The sequence below is a fragment of the Ischnura elegans genome, chromosome 9 (assembly GCF_921293095.1).
Source record: "Ischnura elegans chromosome 9, ioIscEleg1.1, whole genome shotgun sequence".
Taxonomy (NCBI): domain Eukaryota; kingdom Metazoa; phylum Arthropoda; class Insecta; order Odonata; family Coenagrionidae; genus Ischnura; species Ischnura elegans.
In genome coordinates this window covers 53,992,493-54,020,314 of record NC_060254.1, presented here as the reverse complement: position 1 = coordinate 54,020,314, position 27,822 = coordinate 53,992,493, and the positions used below count along the sequence as shown (strand labels likewise).

Genomic DNA, 27,822 nt, shown 5'->3' with positions numbered 1-27,822 from the left:
AACACACGGTAGATCGTTTTCCTTAAACTTCCCTAACAAAAGACCAGAATGCTTTTGGGTTATCCCGTAACTGCTCTACTAGTGTTTTTCTTTTAATATTCGTGAACGCATTCCTTCGTGCCGGCTTTAGATAACCTTCATTTTTTAGTTATTAACTCGCGATCATTAGCGGATAAATCCGTGATGACTCTTTTCATTTTAGTATGGCATACTCTCAGTCGCCTCAATGATTTTCTCCTTTCCGCGTCATACCATCTCGGTTCGCTATCTTCTTTTTTTGCTTTATTAGGGATGTAGCTATATATTCTCAAAGTTACGAGCGATATAAAAGCTTTCCAAGTACCCTCTACCTTTAACTTTACCATTAATTATTGAAACACGGGGAAAGCATTTTTCAGATAACTCTTAAACCAATCAAAATCAGCCCTTTTAAAAATAAAAATTGTACGTTCCGTTTTAAAATTTCCCACATTATTTAGAGAAAACTTTGCTATTGCTACCTTATGGCCACTTATTCCCTCGAGGGTGCTCACGTTTATTACCTGATGAGGTATATTTTTCGCTAATAAATTAAGAATACTCTCTCTTCTCTATTTGGTACGGATGCTATATGAAATAATTAATCTGATGTATTAACGACTTTCAAATCACTTTACCCCTTCCACCAGGAATGATACTATACGCCCCTTAAGTGAGTAAAAAATGTGACGAGAACGGAAGCGAAAAGGCCATGAATGTTAAAATGTTCTATAGGGTAGTCCAAAATTAAAGTTATCCACAGAACTGTTGCACACTCTCAAGTCTACCGCTAATATCAATTTGAATGGCCATTCAAATAAAAGCCAATCAAACCAATACCTGAGGTAGCCCTGAAAAGGGCATTGTCAATAAGCTACGATCACAGAAGATTGTCAAACACATGAGCGGCTAAAAGCCTTGTCAGCTTGTTATATATTCTATTTATTTCGATAAAAGTATGTCAACGCTCTAAAAAAACCAGCGTACAATTCCCCCATTGCATGGTGCCTACTTCTCCACACATATTCCACTAAATGTGTCTCACAGGACTCCACGCATGTTCTACTGATCCTTCTCCACACATCCCTCTTTATTGTACACCACAAATTTTCTGCGCTAGCGTATGCTGCTAGCGTACGGGACCCTTATGAAGTAGGAATGATAGCTGAAATTAGTCGACTACAGCGCAGGGCGGCCAGATTTGCGATGAGTTGTTACGACAAAAAGTGCAGCGTTCCCAGTATGTTACCCGAGTTAGGATGGGAATCTTTACAGGAGCGTAGATCGAAGTATAGGCTTAACTTACTTAGGAAATTCGAAGAAGATGTTTTCTAAAACGACGTGAATCATATCATTCGTTTACCATCGTACTATAGTAGACGTAAAATAAAAGAAATAGACTGCAAAACAGAGAGATTTAAAATGTCATTCTTCCCTCGTAACTATTAAGGATATCTCCTTTGATCAAAGGTTGTCTCCATTGATAGGATTAATGGCGTCGCTCGCTAGAGTCACTCATAGCGTGTTTTTCTTCATAGTTCTAACCTTGCATGTATTTGCTCTAGGAAATACTAACCATTAGCAAGTTTTTTAAATGAATAAGCACTCATATTTTGCTAGTATGCGTAATATTTCTATGACCGTGCGGTGTGCATGTGGCGGTCCTGTTGCATGCTGCATGTTGGTGATTTGTCACCCCCTGCCAAACACCCTAGAGGTGGCTCTATTATGTAGATTATGTAGATGGCGATTACATGCTTTTATTTTTCCATGCGCTTGTGGTGATCTTGGTGATTTGTCACCCCCTGCCAGGCACCCTTGGCTCGCATGGAGCTATGTTGATATAGAAGAATAAATGAAGTAGTGAGGGACAGCGAAAGCTCACACCCTGCCAAACACCTTTGCGAAACTTAGTCACAAGAATTCGGGATACACTCATACACGTGGACAAGCTTAAAGTTGAAGTGGGGGGAGAAAAAGGAGCTTTTCGCGTTCCCCCCTCCACTGACAAAATTTCGGCGTTGCCGATTCAGCGGAGGCAATGGGCGTAAATTTCATGCCTTTTCGTAAAATCCTTATTTCTCATCGTAGAACCTCGATCAAAAGACGTATTTAATCTCCCAACGACAATGAGTATGATGGGTGTATTTCTTTACCTCCAAGTATTGACATTAGTAAAGTAAAAAATGTACTACGACAGGTCATATCGGCAGCGGTTACCTCATACTGTGACGCCCGTCTTCTGAGCACCCGGATTATCTCTGAGACCCCGAGAAAGGGTTCGAAAAAGGTTCGCCCTTCCGTCCAGTATACCTGACCATTTCTTGGCCCCAGAAAACTACCACTAACCGTTCTCGGAGATTAAAACCAATGTTTATGGATAAATAAAATAATTATTTAATTTTATATTTCTTATTTAAGACACATATGTTGTAATAGCGTCTCACCGTTATTTTTAAGACATTAAAATTACATCACTAAGTTCTCCCCTCAGCCAATCAACACGCTGACCCCGCTGGCCAATGAGAATAACACGTCGAAAAAACGTCGATTGAACAAATAAAATCGACGTCAACCACATATCGATCTATAGTCGTCGAATCGACGAAGATTCGACGTAGATTCGATGATCCATTTCTCACTGGGCGAGAGGGGGGTCTTGGGGGATAAACCCCCTCCCACCAGAGCTCAGAGAAATTTTTAAGTTTAACCCATTTTACTTAATTTGATCGATATTACTAATAGAATATTGTAAGTATTAATAAAATAACCCTCAGAAAGCCGTAAAACTCACCATTTTAACCATTTATCTATAAAATTCCGCAATTTATTAATCTCGTACCTACCGATTATCCTGGTGGGTATACCGTACCCCACACATCCCGGTGTTAGTTGCACCTAAACCCCTCCCCCCAGCCTTAATTCCTAATTGCGCCCCTGTCCTCCAGTGAGAAACAAGGGCGTGTTTGCCCAGTTGGTACCAATGCTTGTTCTCGTCCCTGACCGCTGAAAATCCTGGAGCACAGCCTTCTGATGTACTCGTCCTCAGCCCAGCGGCAAACAATACTCCTGTACGTATCAAATGCTCCATAGACTTTGCACAAAACGTTTTTGAATATTTTTACAGCTTTTTTCTCTGCAGTGAGATATTCCATGAAGGCACTTTGCAACGTACATCACTTGCAGATGCCACTTTGAAACGTTCCTACAGCTACGCTATGCATCGAAAAAGTAAGAGAAGATGCATGGGCATTAATAAAACTCAATATTGCAAACGTGACGTCTCGCATTCGCGCCATTGTTATTGGCTGAGAATAAAATTGTGGTGAATTACGATACTTTCACTCTGCACAAACGGTCAACAATCGCCCACCGAATAAAATCCGCTCAGCCAGTGGCGGCTGGTGGTTATATATACAGGGTGTGCATTATTCAGCAAATATGCGCATGCGCACTCGCGTCGTGTTGAGTCTGCTCCCAGCACCCATTTGAACATGGCATGCCCCCCGCTTACTTCTTCCCGCCCGAGCAGCCACAAGCGATCGCGTAAACCGAATATGCTGCCGGTGCGATGCCACGAGATCGCATGCTTGTAGAGAGGTGAATTCGCCAAGGAGATGGCAGTAGCGTTTGGAGCTTCATATCCCATATCTGCGTGTACAGGATTTTTATCTTTCTCTTTGCAAAGGAATAAACAGTTTTCTTTTATAATAGGGTGGTTTCCTATTATTTTTTATTGCCTAAATCGAAAGATTATTACTCCTGGAGTACGTATTTCACGCTTTAAGATTTTTAAATGACGATATCTATTTTTCGCGATTTAAGGAAAAGTGAACATTTTCAAGCGCGCGAAAACGCGACGGCTAAGTATGAATGCTAGAAAAACCCCGTGTGACGTCGTTCTGGTTCCCGCTGCCGCAAGTGAGGTGACCTTGGGGCGAGGCTTTCAGCGCTGAGACGACGCAGGATGCTAGCTGGTAGCGCTTGGCTTAAATAATGATTATTAATACCTTATCAAAACGAAGAAAAGTTTCCGACCTTAGCCAGTTTTAATAGGTGATTATTAAGACATGTTTCCCTGAGCTCTGTGCCTCATGCATGCATTGGTAATCTCAGACGATGTAAAACTCCTGACTACTCGTGTAGCATTTAGGTCCCTGCGACGTCACGTGGAGTGACATCGCATGGGCGCCAATCTGGCCTTTTTCAAATGATGTTAAAACTGACCATCAACATTCGTCTAAACTGGGTTTGTAAAACCAAATAATTTGTATAATAAGAATACATTAATGGTGGGTAACGAATCGCAATCAATGCCTTTCGTTTTCTTTGATGAAGGAAATTACCCTATTCGCCAAGGAGATAGCATTAGCGTTTGGAGCTTCATATCCCATATCTGCGTGGACAGGATTTTTATCTTTCTCTTTGCAAAGGAATACAATGTTTTCTATTATAATTCATTCATCTTTCCCAGACAGCACCGATAAGTTATTTACCCGTGTTTTTTGGTGGAAATGCGGTGTAAAAATAAAACTCGGATATTATCTTAATAAAACCCGTGTATAGAAGTATTCTGCATTCAAACGCACATTTTACTATACTTTCGGTTTGAAATCAATTCCTGCCATTATTTTTTTGTTTTTTAAAGTGCTTGCGTACTTCCAGATACGCAAATGTATAATTTTAAAAATATGTTTATTTAAATACGTTCGTGACTTGATCAAATGACTGGATCGTCCTTTCAAAAATTGCCACCTTGCTAAATATTGTTTCAGATGTAAATTGATGAGCGTATTTAATACTGGCGAAGAATTCTCTTTACAATAAATGAAGATAATGTTTTTCGTGATATTTCTGATATTTCGTGATGCTTATGGTAGCAGACATGTTGGACTATGAGTTCTTGTTAGCACCGTGTGTGGCGCTCCGTGTCGCTGGATAAACACAAGGACAAGGACACACAAGATACAACCTCAGGTACCACAACACCCAATTGGGTGTACAGTTACTAACATGCGAATATGCACGCGCCGCCACTGCGCTCATCTAGTACTACAAGGGCTACTATATGAGTGGATTTGATTTGGTGGACGATTGTGGAGCGTTGGCGCAGTGGAGGTATCGATTACTTCATGCACAACCCTCGTATGAGGTGAGGGCAGAATAATTCTCTTTCACTGCATTCGTTTTTTGCCTAATAACATCCAAAAATGTAATCGTAAGCCTACTTTCTTAAAGACTCTTGATTAGACTACCATACTTTCTTTCCTAGCCTTAACTATCTCCTTCTCCTCTCGCCGCGCCGCTCTGAGGCTCCAAAAATCGCACCCATGTGTCACAAATCTCTCAGCTCACTCTCTGATCTCAAAGGAAAAGAAAATTCATAAATCGAGGACTGGGCACACAAGACAAAAATCAAATGATGATCACGTGAGGAGAGACTGGAGAACGGGTGGAGAAAAATCACGAAGGGAAATAAATTATTAAAATGTTCTCTTTTCAGCTAAAATGTTTTTTTTCTGCCTTTTTCTGAACTGTAAAACACTGCTTAATCATCGACCAAAAATCAAGCAATTGGGTAGTTTCCTTCATCAAAGAAAACGAAAGACATTGATTGCGATTCGTTACCCACCATAAGTGTATTCATAATATACAAATTATTTGGTTTTAGAAATACCGGTTTAGACGAATGTTAATGGTCAATTTTAACCTCATTTGAAAAAGGCCAGATTGGCACTCATGCGATGCCACTCCACATGACGTCACAGGGACCTAGAATCTATACGATTAGATTGGATTTTTACATCGTCTGAGATTTCCAATGCATGCATGAGTCACAGAGCTCAGGGAAACATCTCTTAATAATCACTTATTAAAATTATCAAAGGTCGGGAAGTTTTCTTCGCTTGATAAGGTATTAGTAATCCTTATTTAAGCCAAGCGCTACCAGCTAACAGGGTACTCTGCCACCTGCTATCATTCTGCGTCGTATCAGCGCTCAGAGCCTCGCCCCAAGGTCACCTCACTTGGGGCAGCGGGAACCAGAACGACGTCACACGGAGTTTTCCCACCATTCATACTTTGCCGTCGCGTTTTCGCGCGCTTGAAAATGTTCACTTTTCCTTTAATCGCGAAAAATACATATCGAGTTTTGTTTTTTAGCAGAAATGCACATGTGCGTGAAATATTTCCGCCGCGATCCGCTAGAAAGCGGTAGTAGCAAAGATTGCGACTAGTGAACAGAGAGCGTTTTGTGCTTCACAGTTTGCAAAGACTGAATCTGTAGTAACCCCAGATTCGCACGTTATTAGTTTTTACATGTCCACTGAGGTGAAAGGTCGATTTATCCCTGAAGACAACATGATCCAGAAAATCATCATCGTCATGAAACAACATTTCCAAGGTGAAGTTGACATGTAGGTAATCCGTGGTCTGTAGGCATTAGAGCCTGTAATACCTGTAAACGGTAAGGACGTAGTTGTAAGCGTTTACTTAAAACTTTCCAAGCGGTCGGAACAGGAATTACTAATTCACGACTAATCTTCCGGAGTGATTTCTTTGGGCTACGAGTGAACGACTCTCTCACTCGCTCAACACCCTAGTAGCAATTGATATCTATACAATATCCATACAATATCTATAATGTCCAACTATAATATCCAAAGGATATCCAATTTTCATCCAACAACATTGCTTAGATATCCACATAATATCCGAAGTTGCCGCCAAATGCCATCCATATAATCTCCAACTTGGATATTACCTAATATCTAATTTTCATCCATTAACATTGTATGAACATCCACATAATATCGAAGTTGCCACCAAAAGGCATCCATATAATATCCAACTTGGATATTAATCTGATATCTAATTCTTATCCATCATGGATATTAACCAGATTGGGGTCCCCATCCTCCTCTTAGGAGAATTTGCAATCAGAATTAAAACGATCAGTAACATGTGATCACTGTGCCAAATATTTTTAGCCTAAGCTTTTAAAGAACATGAACAGAGTTGCTGACCTATAAAAAATATTGGGGGCCCATTCTGGGGGTCTTGCCCCCCTGATGAACTCCTCCTATTGTTGCAATCAATAGTCAACCATACAAATTGTGCATATAATTGCTCTACCTAATTTTTAAAGTCTAAATTATTTACAGCGAGTGTGTAATGCATTTTCAAGAGGGAGATTGAAAATATATATTTCACTCTCTCACTGGAAAGAATTTGACAGGAAATACTGAGGACAGTACATAATTATATGCACATAATTTATATACGGTTTCATATTCAAATGAGAAATTCACTATAAATAAGTAATGAACCCAATCAAGAGAATATAAAGATCAATTTCTTTGAAAAAGTCATGAGAAACTGGCATGGTTAATTTAGACAGACTCATTTGGTTATAAACACAAAAATAAATTATCTTATTTTTATGCATTTATGTAATCACAAATCTATTTATTTTCTAATGTATCTCAATTCCCAAAATGGAACAACTAAAGAAATAAATTTTCTAACAGAATTTTAAAACAAGCTAGACTAATAAACAGCACGCTAAAGAATACTTCCACAAAGATATAAAATTTAACATTTAAAAGCAAATTTAATATTGTCATTCAATATAACTTATAAGTTAAAACACCAATTGACACACACTATTGCCACTAATAAGTGAGAACTGCAATATTGATTAGGATGATCAATATGATGGCCTTTCTTCTAGGCATCCCTAAATTTGGCAATCCTTTATGTAATTTTCTGGTTCCTTAGATGAAGCACTTAGGTGGTAACGTCGAACTGTATCTGTAAAAGAAGAGGTATTCCCTATGACAAGGATATCAACAACATGTAGTCCAATTAATCATCACAGGTAATTTATAAAATTTTGGAGGAACAATGTATTGGAAAATAAGGAAGAGATAAGTAAAACAATAACTTATGTAGTGGGGATGAAGAGCTAAAGAAATAAGCCTTACTGAAGAAAGGGATATATGTTTGTTCGGGCGTTTTCACAAATAAACATCCTTTTGATTTAGAATTGCCCCTGCACTATCTACCCTCTCATCTAATGATGAAAATAATGTAATATAAAACTTACCAAAAATTATTGCTTTCAGGCCAAGCTCAGAAAATTCTCTTTTCTTTTTGTAGCCTATCCGGCTATAGTTTGCTGACAAGTTGTCTTTTATGACATTCCGGAAAGTTCGTATAATCATTTCCTTTAAGTGTTGCCTCCAATGAGGGCCAACTCTGAAATCTGCAATGAAATTAACAAAGTAAATACATGTTAATCTTCATTTTCAAAGGTAGATGTGTCAAGTCTTTCACAGAATGGCAAATATTCATGATGATACAATTTATAGGAATCTGTCGCATGAGACATTTAATTTAACAATAGTTTCACCAGCATTATTGCTATAGCAATTCAGTTATGTCCTGTTTATTGCACATTGCATTCACAAACTGATATCCAATATATATTAAAACCAGTTGAGATATTATTTTTTGAAGATATTATTTTTTCCTCAATTCCAACTTCTACAGAAATTACCAGCAAATTGTGAAAATTGATAACGATATAATCTCTTTATGACTTTCATTGCAATTTAGGCATTTGTGAAAAATGAACTGAAGCACAAATCAATACCTAGATGATAATGATCGGAGAGAGTTAAATTGATGGCTATGTTATGAACAGCTTATTAATTACTATAATTCTTCGACATATTTTTATTGGTTATTCATTTTCATGAAATAACCTTCGTATACGAGTAAATTGAGATTGAGACTGATACTTTAATACCATAACGAACTACTAACAAAGTAGATTCTTCTGCGAGAAACCTGATATTTCAACTTAATCGGTGAATGGATTGTATTTTTACTATGGCGGCGAAAGCAAAGATCATGCTTAATCGTGATTACACTGTGAACATAGTAATTAATAATCTTAAATACTTATTGGATATAAATTAGCGGTTCATTTATCGTATTATTACATACGAAAGGGTACATGGGCACAAGTTCGGTGATTCACTGACGAAACGAAAAAATGTTCCATTTACTTACATTTACAGGTCAGCTCAGCAGATATGTGTTGATGATGACAAAGGTATCTTCTTATATCTCTTCGTGCCACTAAGATCCACTTTATCCGGTAATTCAGTATACAGAAACTTAATCCGGCGTTGATTTCAAAGTAGTTGTGTTGGCTGGGAAAACTGTGGGCCAAGGTAACACAACTTTTCAAAGTGCCTGAAATAGTATTTTTCCAATTCCTTTTTGCCAGTCTTCACAGCGAAACACGGATTATTTTCGTATTCCTCAGCATACTTCAACGTAAATTTGCTTGTAAGAAAAGATTCTACACCATGGCTAAATTCGCAGAGTCAAAAAACACAGTAACTACGGTAACTACGAATGTAAACATATCAGCTGTGGTTTCAGGAACACTTGCGCAATTTGCGATGGCAGTTGGGTCCTCGTTGGGTCACGTGCAATGCAAGATGGCCGCCGGTCGTTATGGCGCAAGTTTCAAAATACGATATTTAATCCGTTATATTAAAAAATAATTACGCAATATAATAGGGAAAATAGGTAACTTAGGTATTTAAAACGCCAAATATATATTTCCCATAGTTACCAAAAGTTACGAAAATACTTGCTTGTCCCTGTTTTCACTTTTTGTTGCCTAAATTATATTTGCATTCCTTTTTCATTGCAACCATACTATACATCACTAGCGCAGCAAGGGGGGTTTGGGGGATAAACCTCCCCACCCATAGAGCTTAGATAAATTTTAAAGTTTAATCCATTTCTTTTAATTTGATTAATATTACTGATAGAATATATAGTGTGAGCAATCAATAAAATATCCCTCAGAAAGCCGTAAAACTCTCCATTTTGGGACATTTATCTGAAAATTATTCTAGGGGAGGGCCCTCGCATATCCCACTTACCCTATCGGGTATTCCAGACCCTAAGACACCCCAGTGTTAGTTGCGCCTAAAACCATTGGGTGCTTTCCATTCATGCGACTCACGCGTCGACTTGTGTCGACTCGCGGTAACTGTTTATAACTCTCCTACTCCTCTGCGTTACCGTTTGTTGACTTGTGTCACAACAGCCGGCGACACACACAGAATGGAACACGAAAACCGTGACGCAAGTCGACTTGTGTCGACGTATGTCGATGAATGGAAAGCACCCATTGATTCCTGGGTGCTCCCCTGGTGCACAATTTATTCACTAATTATGTTCACGTATGTTTGAATGGAATTAAAGAAATGTCTATCATTCCCATTAATATCCAAAAGTCAATAGAAAATTAACATCATTACAATATCCACACAATATTACTTTTGGATATTATGCTTTTTCAAAAAGCCAGCACATATCAATATCCTCACAATATCCATACAATATTACTTTTAGATATAATGCTTATTGGATATTGGTAACCATCTATGGATATTATATGGATATCGATTGCTACTAGGGCAGTCTCTTCGTTAACTCTTGGTCGTCCCGTGCTCTTCCTTTTACAAAGGCAGCCTGTGTCTTCAAACTGATGATACCATTCACGGATGTTATTGTTACTTGGAGGATCACAACCGAATTTAATGCGGAACGCACGTTGCACAGGTTCAGTCTTTGAAAACTGTGAAACACAAAACGCTCCCTGGGGGTCTATTCTCTAACTCGAAGCTCCCGTCGTGGTAGCTTCGAACTAGCTACCAGAATTGGCTACCAACCCTATTCTCTAACTGGGAGTAGCTAATTCATACCGAGAATTTCTGGTAGCTTTCTCAGACCGGATATGGGGTATGAGAAATATTTCGTGCGAACTCAGTTTTTACTTTTAGAACCAATGAAATCGCTCGTTTCATTTCGTAACCTGCGGGAAAATCATAATGTAGTCGTTCTCGGCTGACTTTTTCTTCTAGTTGAAATTAATGTGCTTTGTAAATTACGGAATGCTGAGTGCCTTTAGCTTTCATAATAATAGAAATACGTAGAAATAATTATATTTGGCTAAGCCGCTTTTATATCAATTCAATAGTTTCGATCGATGCAGCAGTTTATATGTCACGATTGATAATCATGTAGGCCATGTAATAAGGCCAGTAAATATAATAAAGAGAAAATGTTAGTAAACTACCAACACATTAAACCAATGCTATGACGTTTTCGTTCTAATTCCCGAGAACTTTTCACTCATCGCTCCTTATGCTTTTGCATGTTAATTGATGCAAAAAACTTTATGACCAACTGTTTCTGTGCAGAGATTGTTCCTTCTTGCACTGCGAGAGAATATCGCAATAACATGTGCATACGATGTGTATATTATTTCGGGAATATCTTCAACAAAGTTAATGGGAAGGTGGAGAAAATTATATGTTTGAAAGTTACGTCATTTCACTCAGATTGGCCTAAGCAATCATTTTAGGCTCACAATATGCTTCTAACGATATTTACACAAAACTCTACTGTCGTGCCATTCTCACGACGGCTAAGTTAATATTTAAATGGTTTTATGAATCACTATTATATGCCAACCGCCAACCTTGCACCATTGCAAGCAAGGGCGATTCATTAGAACTTGACCGTCATTATGAAAAAACAACCTATTAAACGTAGTTCCTTCTCTCAATATTAAAGTCATATTATATTATTGTTTTTGTGATGACTTCCTCCGTGGGCTTCTGGAATATCCATGGCTACACTTTCTCAAAATTCAAAACAAATACACCAACTTAACTACCGGCACTGAAATTAAATACGTATATACGGCCAAAGACACAAATGAAAGCAGAATGATATCATGAACACATTTATTCATTGGAATAGCAAAAAAATTATTAATCACTATCATGAAACACCTTACATTGCATTATAACACAATAATATCCACCTCTCTACGGTCTGCATCTATGTAACCCTTAACTCTCTTCACACAATCACTTCAATAAAAAGATCGTTGATCACTTTAAAGATCGTTGCTGATAATGCACGGTAAAGTTAATCATAAATGTATAAACACTTGCAAAAATAAGACATCCATCTCTGTGCAGTGGATACATTAGTAGTGGGAATTTGGGGAGTCTGGCGCATGACGTCACAACGTTCCCTTTCGCTCCCAGTGAATTCCAGACACGTGCCGAGCCCATAGCTTCTCCCACTCGAGTTGGATATGTTCCCATTGGCAGTTACCAAGGTCTAAACACGTGCGGTTGCAACGTGAATCGTATTTCCCCGTCTCGGCATCGGAAATAACCGAAATTACACCTCTAACTTCTTTGTTATTGAACATTTTTGAAAATAAATGCTCTTAAGTGAAAGAGCAAGTAATTATCAGTAAAAAATATCTCTAACACTTTTTCGATACAAGTCATAGTTATGAAGATAAATAGTATCTTGTCTTATAAACAATTGTTGATTATTAAAAATCGCAATAACTTTGTTAATATTTACGCTATGATCACCATTCAAATTCCTATCATCATCAAATTCAATCTAGAATACTTTAGCATTTCCAAAAATTCGTCACCACAGCGATAAATACTCATTTTCAGAACCCTCCTCAAAAACTGCACATATTGTCTATGGTATGAGGCAAGGCTATAAGTGAAAGGCGTTTCCAAGCGATCTAAGTGGGATGGGTAGGTTACGCCTAGGAGACAAGGCTATAAGTGAAAGTCGTTTCCAAGCGATCCAAGTGGGATGGGTAGGTTACGCCTAGATTTGCCCCTTCCACGGTACCTTCTAAGCAGTATATAAGGCCGTGAAGACTCTGAGAGAATCACCAGCGGTCTCAGAACTAGTCTGATTCCATCGGTCCAACTGAATCATCGAGCAGGTCTTCTAGAAGTGAATTCTGTAGGAATTCTTTATGAATTCTGATTGAATTCCGGAAGAATCATCAGAGACCCGGACGCCGAAGGAGTTTGCCGCTTTAAGGTAAATATGATCCGTAAAACTGAGTTTTTCGGATTTTTCCTATTTTTTCTATTGCTTTTAGAACCGAGAAAATTCATGAGCGTGTTATGCTCAATACCCCCCTTCGACTCCCGGTCAAAAAACAGGATGAAATTTTTTAAGTATCCTAGGATACTAAGGGTATGGTAGAAATCCTGGTCCTAGTAATCTCGTTTTCTCCTCTAAAATTCGGGGAGATGAGTAAAGGAATAATTCCGTTTGAAAAATTTTGATAGAGCAAATAGTTTAGATTCGGTGGGCCAATATATGAATGATGGTATTAGGAGAATATAGGTTAGTAGCAGGTATCTTTGTAAGAAAATCTTTAATAACTCCCTTATTTGAACGAATAAGACCATAGTTTAAATTTGAATGTTGATGAGTAAGTGACCACTCATCTTTTGTGTGTAAAAAAAATCACCTCACTCCAAGGGCGTGGCCCCTACACTCTGGAGATACTTCCTGCGATTGTCTATAACTCCCTTATTTGAACAAATACGACCATAGTTTAAATTTGAATGTTGATGAGTAGGTGACCACGCATCTTTTGCGTGTAAAAGAAATCACCTCACTCCAAGGGCGTGGCCCCTATACTCGGGAGATAATTCCTACGACCGTCTATAACTCCCTTATTTGAACAAATAGGACCATAGTTTAAATTTGAATGTTGATGAGTAAGTGTCCACTGATCTTTTGTATGCAAAAGAAATCACCTCACTCCAAGGATGTGACCCCTTTACTCAGGAGATAATTCCTGCGGTGGTCTAACTCCCTTATTTGTGGATTTCTTACCCTATTTGGGGTGAAAGGAAATAGGGAACGACTTTGCTATCCACCCGAGGATAATTTAGCTAGGTATGTGCCACACTGCTGGCGTCATTCAGTAGCAGCTTTGCGCATTCCTTACCTTATTTAGGTGTAAGGAAATGCATAACTTTGTCATCTATCCGTGAGGATTGACCTCGGTTTTTTTTCCACTTAGTTGGAATACCTCTGTAGCTGACATCATACAGTCTTCTCAACCCACTTGGCAGCCATCCGCTGAAGAGTAGGAGGAGAAGATATTCTATTAAAAATACCGATCGAAGACGGAAACTTTCATTGCAATCTCGTCATTTGATCCGAGAACTTCCTCTTGGTGACTACTCCTCAGACAACGTCATCTGCTCTCTACGAAGACAACATCATCGTATCTACATCTGGGTAAGTCCAACTTTTTAGTCATATTCCAAGTTCCCGACATAAAATAACAGCTTGAGGAAGTTATCATCGCAGAATAAACTAACATTTTATTTAAATTGAGATTTTAAGTAGATGGTACGCGTTACGAGGTTAGAATCGAACGTTTTTATGATCCTACAATTGATCCAAGACGAAGAATGAGATAAACTTTTCTCTATTTTTTCAGATTTCTCACATTAATCATGACATCCATTAGACATCATTTTTAACTTTAAAAACAATACATATAGAACTAAAGAAGAACTTGAACAGGCTTTAGCGTGCATTTACAGAAAAGTAGCTTTTGAAAACGAAAGCATTGATGACATGGAAACATATCATGAAATGAAAGATGCATTAGATAAAGCAAATGGTAGAAAATTTTGCTCTTACTGCGAAATCTTCTATAGCCTTGATGAGGCTATGCCTCATGAGAATACTAACGCACACCGGATGAAAATTAACGAGCAAATAGGGAGAGGGTTCAATGAAATCGAATCGGCAATTAGATCCAGGCTAAAAACCTTTTGGATAACTCCCGAGGGGGATGCTCGGGACGTTGTAACTTTTCTCGATGGAATAAAAAATCTATTGATTGAGAAAATTAGAGAGCAAATAAGGACGAACAGAAGTATAAAGTTCAACCTTGTATTGATTTGCAAATTTCGAAAAGGAGAACACGAGGAGCTAGATACCTCATTTAAGACTAGTAATCAACGAGTCCTACTTGTTGATCAGTTAAATGAGATTGTGGGCGAGAAATTTTCCAAACTTTTAAAAGAAAAGTCCGAGTTTCAAGCAAAAGGGTCAGGATGGACTTTGGGTGAAGTTGTAGGTTTAGAGCTCCGTATTAACAAGTACACCCCCCTTCGAGGTTCAACGTATATAGATTTGCCACGAAAGATAAAAAATACCAAAGCAGTTATAAACGTGGAAAATGAAGACCAGTTTTGTTTCAAGTATGCGATATGGGCAAAAAATATCGCTAAAGACCCCCAGAGAGTTTCAAAGTATAATACTAATATATTTCATGAAAGTTACCATTGGGAATGTGTCGATTACCCGGTTGATCTGAAGGATATCCCTAAATTTGAACGTACAAATAACATTTCAATTAATGTGTTTGGACTAGATGATAAAAACAATGTGTATCCTATAAAAATTGTAGATTATGAGCTTGAGGATCATCGCGACCTCCTCTACATTACCAACGAAACCACTGCTCACTATTGCTGGATAAAGAATTTTGAAAGACTCGTGCGATCCCAAATTACGAGACATAAAACTAGAATTTTTATTTGCAAACGGTGTCTAACTTATTACCATGACGTAGAAAATCTCGAATCTCACAAAGACTTATGCAGAGGAACGGGAACTCCAAGTAAAATAGTGCTACCAGACGAGGACAATAAATTATTAAAATTTACCAACATTAATCGCACTTTCCGTGTACCTTACGTGATATATGCCGATTTTGAATGTCTACTGAAAAATGTAAACACATGCGAACCGTGTTCTAATACTTCGTTCACTAACATCATACAGAAGCATGAGCCATTCAGCTTTTGTTATATCATGATGACTCCAAACGGATGCGAGGAGCCAGTATTGTATCGAGGGCCTAATGCAGCACGTGTTTTTATTGAAAGTATAAAAGATGAAGCCCAGAAGGTTTTCAAGTTGTACAAAAATACTATTCCTATAACACCACTCACAGAGGAAAAAGAGAGCGCTTTCCAAAACGCATCGACGTGCCACATTTGTGGGAAAGAGTTGAACGAGGATAGGGTTAGGGATCACGATCACCTGACGGGACAGTATCGAGGTCCAGCTCATTCGTTTTGCAATGTTCAGTATAAGATGCCTCAATTTCTTCCAATTTTTATTCATAACCTGTCCGCGTATGATGGTCATTTCATTGTACGAGAGCTAGACTATGATGAGAGGGAAATATTCATTATTCCAAATTCTGAAGAAAAATATATCACTTTTTCCAAGTCTATAGAGGATAATTTCAAAATTCGTTTTGTAGATACCTTTCGATTTATGCCCGCTTCTCTTGCTTCTCTAGTCTCGAACCTGACTGAATTTAAAAATACCTCAGAAATTTTTGGTAACAAGACGCGACTAGTTACACGAAAGGGGGTTTATCCCTATGATTATACTGATTCGTTGAATAAGCTCGATGAAACCTTGCTCCCGGACAAGGATAAATTTTACAACAGGTTGAACGACGAGCATGTGTCAGATGAAGATTATGGTCACGCTTTGAACGTATGGTCTTCGTTTGGATGTGAAACACTCGGTGATTACAGTGATGTTTATTTGAAAAGTGACGTCACTCTTCTCGCCGATGTTTTTGAGAACTTTCGCGACGTGTGCTACGGAGCCTACAAGTTAGACCCGGCGTGGTATTACACGGCACCAGGTTTAACATTTGATGCAATGCTAAAATATACCGAAATAGAGCTAGAGCTTTTGACTGATTACGATATGATACTCATGATTGAGAACGGTATCCGTGGTGGAATTTCACAGTGTTGTAAAAGATACTGTGAATCGAACAATAAGTACATGTCAGGTTATGACCCAGGTAAAGATTCAATATTTTTAACCTATCTTGACGCGAATAATCTCTACGGATGGGCACTCTCCAGACCCCTTCCTAACGGTAAATTTCGGTGGTTAAAACAGGAGGAAATTGACGATTTTAGCGTGAAAAATGTTCCCGATGACAGTGAAAATGGATTTATTCTCGAAGTGGATCTTGAGTACCCACATCGGCTGCACGATACGCATTCAGATTTCCCTCTTTGCCCGGAAAACAAGACACCACCTAACGGTAAACATGAAAAACTTTTGACCACCCTCGAAAATAAAAGTAAATATGTAATTCATTACATGAACCTGAAACAGGCATTAGAATTAGGCATCATACTCAAAAAAGTGCACAGAGTTATCGAGTTCAAACAGTCTTCGTGGTTAAAGACCTATATTGACCTAAATACAGATCGTCGAAAAGTTGCTAAAAATGAGTTTGAGAAGGACTTTTACAAGCTCATGAATAACGCCGTATTTGGCAAGACAATGGAGAATGTAAGGAAACGGATGAATATGCAATTAGTGACAAGCGAAAAAAGACTTCAAAAATTAATCAATAAATCGACATTTTTGGATAGGACAATTTTCAACGAGTCTTTAGTAGCCGTTCACATGCGGAAAGCCACCATCAAAATGGTTAAGCCAATATACATTGGTTTCTGCGTTCTCGATCTCAGCAAAACTCTAATGTACGACTTTCATTACCGTACCATGCTGCCCAAGTACCAAAATAAATTGTCACTCGCCTACACAGACACTGACAGCTTCATTTATGAGATTAGAACGGATGATGTATACAGAGATATGCTAGAATACCTAGATGCATTCGACACCTCGAATTATCCAAAAGAACATCCGTGTTATTCTGAAAAAAACAAGAAGGTCATTGGAAAGTTCAAAGACGAATGCGATGGTCTCATTATGACGGCTTTCGTTGGATTAAGAAGCAAATTGTACTCATTCAAGATGGAATCGGGTAAAGAAAAAAAGAAGGCAAAGGGGATAACGAAATCTGTGAAGGAAAAATGCCTAGAATTTGGTGATTATATTAATTGTTTAAGAGAGAACTCGACGCAATTTCGAAAGATGAACGTAATCCGTAGCAAAATGCACGAGTTATACACTGTTAAAATAAATAAGGTGACACTAAATGCATCCGATGATAAACGATATATTTGCGAGGATGGAATGAATACGCTTGCTTGGGGACATTACAAAATTCCACGGAAACGTACACATGATCAGGCATTTGGTAATGATTGAAATTGATAAAAACTAGTTTCATCGTAATCATAATTTCAGTGTTAATCATGACGTTAGCCTGGAAACATCCTTTCACATGCATCTGCGCGGGTCCGTCAGGTTGTGGAAAAACCACATTTGTCACGCGGTTTTTGGAAAAATTGGATTATATGATAGATAGTCCGATAGAGCAAGTGGTTTGGTGCTGTGCCCCAGGAAGTGAGCCTAACATACGAATACCAGTTGAATTTTACTCCGAAATACCTCCTTTCGAAGAATTTGGTGGTGTTCCTACTTTGTACGTTATAGATGATTTAATGAGTGAGGGAGCCTACAGCAAAGATGTGTGTAGATTATTCACCAGAGGTAGCCATCATTTTAACATTTCGGTGTTTTTGATCACGCAGAATATTTTCTATCAAAGCCAGCAATCGAGAAACATATCATTGAATTCAAAGTATATTGTAGCGTTCAAAAATCCCAGAGATAAGTTACAATTTGGTCATTTAGCTAGGCAGGTCTATCCGGAAAAATCGGGGGAATTGGAGAGGGTATATAAACAGGTTACGCAAGAACCATTCGGTTATTTGGTTCTAGATCTTGGTCAGGACACGGACGAGAGATTCCGCTTTAGAACCAAAATTTTTCCCCAAGACGGGGCCACTGTCATTTACATGCCCCAACGCGATGAAAAGGTTGAAGAACAATAAACACTTGCTCCACGTCCTAAAATCTGCAAAGCCTAAATTACGTACTGCCATATTGAATAGCTCGGACGAGGAGTTGATTAAAACAATTTGCGATTGTTGCCTCAATACTCTAAACGGAAATCATAAGATCGATAGGCGATTGAAACGAAAATTATCCAAGCATCGTAACACACTGAGAAAGTTGGCTGAACGGAGGACGAGTGTAAAAAGAAAACGAGCGCTTCTCGTACAAAAAGGTGGCTTTTTGCCATTACTACTGGGTTCGATTTTAAGCGGTGTGATCGGTAGCCTGCTGGGAAAATGAGTTTGCAGAAAATGCTCGTAGTGAGTCCCGAAGTCTTTGATCGAAGTCATGCAAAGGCTAGGTTGAGTAAATTGGATAAGGAAATGAAACTTGTGTTAGCGAGTAAAGGGCTCAAGGATATTGACAAGTGGCATTTGTATAAAAGAATACTCGATAAATATCTCGACTCAGTGTCAGACTTTAAATCTCCCGTACACGTTCCGATAGTGAAACACTCACCACCAACACGGCTATATGAGGGTAGCGATGCAATGAGAAGGCGGTTAGACGAAATTAGGAGGACAAATTCAGAGTTGGATTCGACATGGGCACGAATAAAGGAACAAATCGAAAGCGATTCTCCACCGAGAAAAATGAAGCGGATAATAGCAACTCCAAGAGAGCCAAGCACACCTCCAAGGGAGCAAAGAACATCTCCAAAGGAGCGATGGACATCTCCGAGACCAATTCCAAGGCGAAGCAAGCGAAAAAGGGTACCAAAAATGTTCGGGGCAGAGTGGGACACGACGTAATAGCTAGCGTGTACAACAATCCCGCACATCCTGCTGGTTTTTCCACAGATAAAAAATTAAATAAAGCGACTGGAATCCCTATAAAAACAATTCGCGAGTGGTTGGAATCTCAAGAAGCGTACACGCGTCACAAGCCGGTGAGAAAAAAGTTTGTTAGAAACCGTTACGAAGTAAACTATATAGATGAGTGTTGGCAATGTGATTTAAATGATTTGAGAAGTTTGAAAAAATACAACAACGGGTTCTGTTACATTTTAACCGTAATAGACATATTTTCCCGTTATGCGTGGGCTAGTCCTCTCAAGTCAAAAAGACCAGAGGAAATTATAGAAGCATTTAAGGTCATATTTCGCGAGCGCAAACCATTGAAAATTCAGAGCGATAAGGGAGGGGAATTTGTTAATAGCAAGTTTAAAAGTTTTCTCTCGAATCAAGGTGTAAAGTTTTACACTACAAATAATCCAGATATTAAAGCTAGCCTCGTGGAACGCTTTAATCGAACTCTCAAGACAAAAATGTATAAATATTTTACAAAATACGCAACTTACAAATATATCGATGTGCTTCCAAAACTCATCAGTTCTTATAACCATAGTACGCATTCTAGCATTAGGATCGCTCCCTCTCAAGTGAATGCTAAAAATGCATTTATCATTGCTAGTCGGAGAAAAAGCTTAAAGAAGACGGATGCAAAATTTAATAAAGGTGATTATGTGAGGATTAGTAAAGAGAGGATTCCATTCACCAAAGGATACACACCAAATTATACCAAGGAAATATTTCAAGTTACAAACATTGATCGAATGAAACTAATACCAACCTATAAATTGAATGATTTGAACGGGGAGGATATAAAGGGTAGTTTCTATGCGGAAGAATTAGTCAAAGTTAACGTGTCTCCTGACACGGAGTACAGGATCGAGAAAATATTGAGACGTCGGGGGAGTGGTCCTAATTTAGAGTATTTTATCAAGTGGGACGGATACCCACCGTCTTTTAACTCGTGGATTTCAGCTTCTTCCGTGCGTAAAATATGAACGAATTTTATCTTACACTACCCAGCGATAGCTCGAGGGATTTTTTCCCAAGAAATACAATCGCTCATTATCGTACAAAGTTGAGTCATCGCATCGATTTAGAAAATAACGAGTGGTATGTCGGTCTAGCTGAGATTTCGATTCCTTCTATTGAGGTAAAAAAAGTTTCCGAAGACACACCAGCTGTTATCGAAAACTTTACTCCAGCGCCTCGCGTAGCAGACGAATTGCCTCCTAAGGATAATAGGACCCGGACTGAAGAGGGATTAGTTCGAGGGGATAAAGAAGTTATAAATGTGAAACTTTTAGATGATTCATACTTTACAATTCCCATTGGTACTTATGACAGTATTGCGGCGGCATTTGCAAAACCATATATTACCTCCAGTACACAAAAACAAACGTATATTTCAAATGAAGTAATGCGTTATATTGATAAACTGAGTGTAAGGATTAACCAGGTTGGAGTTGATGAACGCATATTACCACGGTCTGCGCAAATTTTTGCGAGCGGAGTAAAATACTCGTTGTCTCCGGGAACGTATGATTCGTTTGCTAACTTATTCAATAGAACTTTGTCAGGCTTTAGTGGAAAAGGCAAGGAAAAGATAAAAAATGACCTATCATTATTATCGGCTGTTCTTATTAGATTATCATTTAAAGATTCAACGTTGACAGATGATGAGTTAGCTGAAATCATCGATGATGCCAGGGTAGAGATTAACACTAAAGAAGACAAAGGAAAAAGAGGAAAAAGAAGCATTGCAACCTCCTCAAAAAATGTTTACGTTTACACAGATATAATAAAACCGCAGTTGGTGGGTGACACTTTGAGTCGATGCATCCGCATCATAAATGTCAAAATTGGTGAATATCAAACTTTCAATCCGATTTATTACTACCCCGTCGAGAAAAACAATATCGAGAGTGTTGAAATTCTTTTTGCTGATAAACTCGGTGAAGCAATTTCTTTTCATAGTGGGGAGCAAAGCTCGATAGTTGTGCTACACTTTATAAAAAAGAATTGATTCACGTTAGTACATCATTTTACGACGAGATGGCGCCGGTGATGGATCGATATTATAGTTATTATTCAAAACAGGTGGGAGGAGAGATTGGATCCTTGTATAGAGCTTCTTATAGGGTGCAAAAGGGACGAGGTATCGGGAGTTTCCTCGCGGGATTGTGGCGATTTGCAAAACCTTTGCTATTTAGCGGGCTTAAGACTGTTGGTAAGGAGGCCGCGAGCGCTGGGGCAGCAGCTCTTGGAGACCTTGGAACAAAACCGGTTAAGGAGATACTGCGCAGTAGAATAAACGAGGCAGGTCAGAACTTGAAACGCAAGGCCGAGGAAAAGATAAAAGGCATGTCTGGGGGTGGGTTGAGGATCGCGAAACGTCCAAGGTTAAACAAAATAAAACATAGCTGCGTAAGAAAAAAGCGACAGTCGATGAGAAGTCGAAGAGGAAAGAAGGTTGTTGGAGGAGATATTTTTTCGCGATAATGGCAGAGCATATGCTGACTTCGTTGGATTTATTTCAGCCCAATCCGCCGGTGCAAACTAACATCTTGGCAAAAAGACTCGTGTCCTACAAACCCATATCTTCGCTAGATAATCGATCGGTTATAGAATTCCTGATCAAAGACTCTGGGGATGCGTATAAGGATTTGAATAGTATATATCTTAGACTTAAAGTGAAACTTTGCAAAAAAGACGGGACTGATTACAATGAATCCGCTACCAATCAACCGGGAGTAGTGAACAATATTCTGCACTCTCTGTTCGAGCAGTGTAACGTTTATTTCAATGGGACGTTGGTCACACCATCAGAGGATAATTACCATTACAGAAGCTACCTGGAAAATGTGTTAAATTATGGAACAGATGCGAGCAAAACACATTTACGAAATGTGGGGTGGGAGTTGGACACGGGAGACGATATTAACTTGACAGATACTTCAAATTCTGGTTATACAAGGCGTAAGGGTTGGTTTAAGAACAGTGCAGAGGTTGAGTTGTATGGTAAACTGCACGTAGATGTTTTTAATCAGATACAATTAATGATGGATCGAGTAGACATCGGTATAAGACTATTGCTCTCTAATCATGCTTTCCATCTTATGGGAGGGAATGATGATGGACTATTGAAAATTTTAGACGCAACTTTATACGTTCAACATTTCGATATTAACCCATCCATTTTAGTTGCACATAATAAAATCCTGGAAAACAACAATGCCAAATATCACTACAAGCGTACCGAGTTGAAAACCTTTACTGTTCCTTCTGGTGGACGAACTTTAAGCCTTGACAATGCGATCGTGGGTCGAATACCTAATGTAATTATTTTTACAATGGTGGATAATGAAGCATATGCGGGAAGTTTGAATAAGAATCCATTTGCTCTCTCTCACTATTCGCTCGAGAATTTTTCACTCTTTGTGAACGGTGTGCAAATTCCGTCCGAGGGATTACAATGCAATTTTTCAAGTAAAAAGTATTGGGCGCGAGCGTATGACACAATATTCTCAGGAAGTGGGATAAAGCATTACAATCGGGGTAATCAAATCACTTATGACATGTTTGGACACGGTTATTTTATGTTAGTCTTCGATCTAACACCCGATGATTCGGGTAATGAGGATTATATAAGTTTAGGTGATAGAGGTGTGGTGAGAATAGAGGCGAGATTTGAAAACGAATTATCGAGAACGGTTACGTGTTTACTTTTCTCAGAGTATGATGCAACAGTGGAAATTGATAAAAACAGAAACATTATCACAAACTTTTAGTCATGGATGGAATTCAAATTAACAGGTTACTAAGACCACTCAATATATTTCGCGGAGTTTACGCATCCGATAGGTTACCAAAATCACCACGAAATGGAGTTTACATAATAAATTTAGATCCATCTAAATTACCGGGTTCACACTGGGTTGCAGTCTATTTACATAATAATTATGCAGAGTATTTTGATTCCTACGGCTTACCTCCTTTTGTTTCAAATATAAGTAATTTTTTAAAGTCATTCTCAGTTACTCGCAATCGCGTTCAAATTCAAAGCTTTCGTTCGGATATTTGCGGTGAATACTGCTGTCTCTATACCGCTAGTAAATCATTAGGTCAAACACTACACAAATTCCTCGCACACTTTCATCACACCATCCCTCATCTCAACGATTGCCGAGCCCTGAAGCTGTTTCATCAGACCTTCAAGCGGGTTCGGCGGGCCAAATGTCATCCCAGAGCTCAGCGGTGCTGTTCCCGAATAAATACGATGAGCAGGAAGAGGAGGTGATTATTTGAGAAGAAACAGCCGCAGAATGCAGATCGTGGTATCTGTGACTTATAGCCAAGGCGGGGTGACGGAGCTTGCAGTCGTCGACGTGGATTCAAATCGTTTATTTTGGGGCAGTTTCAAGAAACATGGGAAGCTCATCGCTGGAGGAAAGAAGCTACGTTTCCCAGACCCCTTACAACGAGATGAGACATCCTTCAACGAAGGATTCATTTCACACACCGAACTTTCAACTACCCTGGAAGCTATGACTGAGGGTGCAACCGCTCTCTACGCATTCAGCGAAGCAGAGTGTGAGTTCCTGACCGATCTGACGGGACGCACTTTCATCTCTCTCGAAAAAGAGTTAAACTGTCCCCCTCCCGAAAAATGTTCCTTTCTTGCCTTTTCCTGCCTCAATCCATGTCACAAATTGCGCAACAGCACTTGCGCATTGAGAGATGCACATTCTCTCGCCCAGTGGTTCCAGTATAACCGTCTCAAAACCGAAGTTGATCCTTGCCCGGATGACTGTTCCCCCACCCCTCCTCCTACATCAACCTCTAAATAAGGACGGTTACGTCACCATACGCCAGTCGTCATGCAGTCATCGGTGGATGCAGACCATCAGTCTCCTCCGGTGAAGAGAAAGAAACCTGCTGGAAATTTTATTCCTTCTATTGGACAATCGGACAATTTACTTCTTCAAACTGTGTATTATTTGAACAAAACAAAGACAAAGAGTGTGTGTATTGGTTACGATCCTGGTAGAGACTTTGAATCAGTTGTGCAATTTAATCAAGTTGGAAAAAAAAGTGTAATTGTTTCACAAAGCGAGTGGGCAAACATCTTGAACTGTGAAAAGGATGTGGATTTGTTCTTTTACAAAGGAGAAAAGCATTTTTTAACTTCCTGTTTGGCTTATGCGAATTACTTTGGGAAGACTCATTTGGTTATTAAAAAGACCTTTAATTTAAAGCAAGAAGAGTGGTTTGCATTGGTGAAACTCTTCAAGCTGATTGATTTATTTCTCCAGAGACTTTCAGCTAGTCGTGACAAAGTGAGACATTTTCTCGCCACAAAATTAGCAAAGAATATCACAGATTGTGATTTTGAAAGACTTGAATTAGAGATGGTACTCATAGCGTATGGTTCGGCTGATGAATAGCCTGTGTGAGTGAAAGGCTTTCTAACCTCTGGCGTGAATGAAAGTTCCGTAAGTTAGAGAGTCTTGATGTAAGTTCAACCCCTGGCATTGGGTGTAAAAACCTTGTAAGTTGGACATACATCACGATGGGTGCCATTGTCGAATTTCAAGGATTTACGGGTAGCAATGGACATTTTATTGTCAAAGAATTGGCAATTATCGCTGTCCAGAATAAATGCTGTAATACGTGGTTATTTAAATCACCACAGAGATTGCTCTTTACAAAAGAGTCTTCTTGGCTGAGAAACAACTATCACGGCTTGTGCGAATACTCTGGAGATGTGGATTATTCAGAACTGGAGAGTATACTTCACAATTATACTAAAAATTTTAAATATCTATTCACAAAGGGTGCTCAAAAAGCTGCCTTCTTAACAAGTCTTCTTCCCAAGGGAATTTGTGTGGCTAATCTGGAACTTTATGGGTGTCCTTCATTCACGAAATTGACCACGAATGAGGGTTGTTTAATTGAAATTCATATGGATGGTAATCTACAATGTGCCAGAAAAAATTGTTTTAAGCTAGCTGATTGGTGTATACGAAATAAAATATGTTAGATTTTCTAGTCAAATGTATCATTTTATTGTTTTACATCATCATGTTCACTTTGATCATTTACGATGCTATACAATTGAGACAATATGATTGTATCTGGGGATATTTAATCGAATGTGGTTATTTAAACGAGAGTGCTAGAGAACTGTCTGCGCTCAGACGTGCTGTTCAATTGTTTCAAGAGGATTATAACATAAGTATGAGTGGGGAAATGGACTATGAAACCATGTATATGGTGAACAATGTAACAAACTCATCTGTGTGTGGTTGAAGAAAATAAACTTTTGTTGTTAAAATTTACCCTGGTCTTTCATTTGGAAATAAAAAACACATAGTATAGTATTTAATATATTTATTGTTAATAAATATACATATCAACTTCAATTTTGAGTACAAACTTTATCACTCTCAGACGGGTACCTTTAATGGCGTCTGTGGTACCATAATCCACTTTTGATTTTCTATGGTCTGTATAACAAACAGGTTTTGATCCGTCAATACAATCACTTTGAGTCCTCGTTCCTCCTCCTTTTGCGTAGACTCGGGGCTGGTAGCACTCGTACACATCCAACCAGATGATTGGGTGCTGCTTGTCCGCGAGGCGTCGCTTATCCGGATCGGTGATGTCATCCTGGTTCGTTATGTTAAATCTCTCCACTACACCATTCTCATTCTCGAAGCCGGAGAAAGTCACTTTATGTCCGATCACTTCAAATATCTTTCTCTGGTGTCGGAATACGCAGTAGTAAACTTCGTTAAAAAGTACCGAGAGCACAAAATCTGTGCCTCGTTGAGGGATGTACACGATGTAAGTATCCGGATCTGACTGCTTCTCCACCCGGAGATTGGTGTCCTCCAGGGAGGCTTCGGGATCTCTTCGCAGCTCAGCAACAGTTCTGGAGGTCATGTTAACGTTGAATGAGGTAATAATCACTCGGGAGTCATTTATATGCGGTAGTGGGAGGAGTCACGTTGCAACCGCACGTGTTAAGACCTTGGTAACTGCTAATGGGAACATATCCAACTCGAGTGGGAGAAGCTATGGGTGCGGCACGTGTCTGGAATTCACTGGGAGCGAAAGGGAACGTTGTGACGTCATGCGCCAGACTCCCCAAATTCCCACTACTTACATTGGCATTGGTAATGATTTCAAAGCATCAATTTGTACTGTCACTACAACAGTCTCTCGCAGCATCAATAATAATCACTGTTTTCGGGGTTTTTCTTCTCACTAGTAATGACTTCATGCAAAATAAGATTTCACTTGAAATAAAATGATTGAAAGCAACATTTTTCTTCTCCAAATAATGAAATCAACTCGTTAACGCGATCGATAGTACACTCCGAAACATACATGTTTAGTCACGAAATTTGTCACTCATGCCCACTACTTTGTTAAGAATACAATAATTGAAGGCTTCAAATAATTTACGCAGCATTCCCGACCTCATTAAAGAAAATAATTACGCAAAACAACAAAAATAGTCAACACTTTTCTTGTTTACCACTCAATCGCTAGCCGTGTCAAGAAAGACTGATGGGATAGAACAAAAGATTAGCGACACGCGCCACTTGGTTCACGGCGGTTCATAGGAATTCCCATGGCCCTATGGGAATTCCCTATGTATTTTGATGGTAGCTAGCTGAAGCGCGGGGTTCGAGGGCGCGCTTCGCGAAGCTACCGTGGTAGCTAGTTTGAAGCTACGGTAAGTAGCTTCAAATCCCATAGAGAATAAGGGTTGGAGCCTAATAAGCTACCGGTAGCTTCTGCAAGCTCCCTTCGCCGGAGCTTCAGCGTTAGAGAATACAAGTGGGAGCAAGTAGCTTAATTAAGCATCTTTCCACCAGAAAGCTACCGCGCTTCGAGTTAGAGAATAGACCCCCTGTTCACTAGTCGCCATCTTTGCTACTACCGCTCTCTAGCGGATCGCGGCGGAAACATTTCACGTACATGTGCAATGCTGCTATAAAACAAAACTGTTTGAGTTGCTCTTTCATTTGACATATAATTTATAGCTGTAAGCATAATTTAATAAATATTATAAAGCGTTAAAACCCCGATATTTATTAATACACACCCGGTATATGATCCAACGTAAATATGAATTGTCTTTCGTATGATTTCTGTTGCATTGAAATTAATTGAT

At 39.0% G+C, this 27,822-nt stretch overlaps 1 long non-coding RNA gene across 1 annotated transcript; it reads right to left on the bottom strand.

Annotated features, from left to right (window-relative positions):
* Positions 1 to 7,359: 7,359 nt before the first annotated feature.
* On the bottom strand, positions 7,360 to 9,588 carry LOC124165688. The gene is made up of 3 exons (XR_006866285.1): positions 9,097 to 9,588; positions 8,126 to 8,284; positions 7,360 to 7,830 (listed from the first exon to the last, which is right to left on the bottom strand). It is a non-coding gene; the product is annotated as an uncharacterized LOC124165688 (long non-coding RNA).
* Between the last annotated feature and the right edge of the window lie 18,234 nt (positions 9,589 to 27,822).